Source organism: Galeopterus variegatus, unplaced genomic scaffold (assembly GCF_000696425.1).
Source record: "Galeopterus variegatus unplaced genomic scaffold, G_variegatus-3.0.2 Scaffold1889, whole genome shotgun sequence".
NCBI classification, from domain to species: Eukaryota; Metazoa; Chordata; class Mammalia; order Dermoptera; family Cynocephalidae; genus Galeopterus; species Galeopterus variegatus.
In genome coordinates, this window is record NW_007728000.1 from 4,458 (window position 1) to 6,378 (window position 1,921).

At 34.6% G+C, this 1,921-nt stretch overlaps 1 pseudogene; it reads right to left on the reverse strand.

The window, feature by feature from the left end:
* Positions 1 to 706: 706 nt before the first annotated feature.
* Positions 707 to 1,921, reverse strand: part of LOC103595926 — a 50,527-nt pseudogene continuing 49,312 nt past the window's right edge.

Consider the following 1,921-nt stretch of genomic DNA (forward strand, 5'->3'; position numbering starts at 1 on the left):
CCATGTGAATTTATTAGTTATTTTTTTAAAAAAATTTTAAAACACCATAAATTTTCTGTGTATCCTTCCATGCCTTTGTTAAATTTTTTTACATACATGAGTACTGAAATCTTGGTCTCCAGGTGTGCCTATGAAAACGCCTAAATCTAGGGAGCAACACACCTAGGAGTGAAATTGTTGTGTTGTAAGGTCTGAATATGCTGGGTAAAGGTAAGGTTAAATTATGTGCATGTATGGCAGTTACATATAAATTGGAAATCAATTGTTAAGTTGATTTCCAAAATGATTAAACTAATTAGGATTCCTTTTAGCACTGTATGCTATCTTTTCAAAACTCCTTTTAATTTTTATTTATAATATGAGTGCAAAATTATATCTTGTATTTTTTTATTTTTCAAAATATTTTATTTCACTCAAATTTCACATGGTACAAAAGTATTACATGCTTGAGCCTGTCTCCTAAATAGAAGGGTCTTTCAGTTCTTTAAGCCAACCTTACCTCAGAGGCAGAATATGTAAGGAATAAGTCATATATAGAAAATAGTCTTTTACAAGAGCAAAAATATATGGACATTTTATATTTAGTATCGTTTAACAATCCAGTTTATGTTGACACATTTAGTTGTTAGGGGACACCCACTATGTATACAAAAGATCCCAACAGACAGTCAGCAGACATTTTAACTCTTCAGGACAAACATCTGATTTAATTTTTTTTTTCTCGTATTTTTTGAAGAAGATAATCCATTCGTAAATTCACGTTTGGTTGGCTGTGTTTAGTCTTGTTGCTCAATACTTTGAACATTTCCATTTTCTTCTTTTTGTAGCATCTTTGAGCTTCTGCTCTCGTTTTCTCCTCTCAAATTCCTGTTTCTTAGCAGCAGCACTTAGCTTGCACCTGTTCATATTCTCCTTGTGCCTTTTTTCTTTTCTTTTTTCTTTTCTTTTCTTTTTCTTTTTTTTTTTTTTTTTTTTTTTTTTTTTTTTTTTTTTTTTTTTTTTTTTTTGATGTTTTCTTTTTATTTTTCTTTGAGACAGTAAAGGAGACTTAAAGTGAAGGATTTCTGAAATACACACTTTACTGTTCTGCTGCATTGTCCTGGCTGAAGCCGGTCATGGCTACACTGACCTTCACACAAATCCTGGTCAATGCTACGTCGTTCTTCAGGCAAAGGCTGGTCGACTTTATTCTTTCCTGAGTCTTTCCTCTTCAGCTAAACAGAGACGTTTCAAATGATCTGGGTATTGATCTCTGAATTGGGATTCCTGTGAGCCTTTTTTCCTCCTATAGCAGTTTCTTGTAAATTTGCTGAATCTCCAGTTTTCTCTGAAATGCAAAGCCGTGTCCCTCGCGAATGCTCCCCAGGAAGGATGCACATGGTCAGGCCACCAAGTCCTTGTTTCACATTCTTACGCCTGAATCTGACCTGGAAACCCCTTGGCTGCGGCTCAAAAGCCCCCGTCTGCAACCTCGCTGCTGGCCTCACCAGCGTCCGATATCCTGTTATTTATGGTTTTCTCATTATTTACGAATCTCTTCCTTCCGCATAGAATGAATATTACACATACATATTGAATTAACTGAATCCATCCTCAATATTTCTTATTTTTAATAATTTTATTTCTCTGTCCATCTTTTCCACTGAAACTCATGAAGAGTTAACTAATTTTCTAATTCCCTGATCTGGTTTTTTCACAGAGTCAGTATGCTGTCCACTGGGCTTATTGCTTTTGCTTTTTAAACCCTGTTTGTGTTTTTCCTAAAATAATGCTTTCCTGAAACTACAAAGTATATCATGTCCTTGTTTTGTTGTTTTTATTGTGTCATGTACTATGCCTACTTTGGTGGTGAGAGGAGAGCTTGCTAATTTACCTACAAGACATTTCATTGTCTGGATTACCTTATCTTTTGATGTACTGT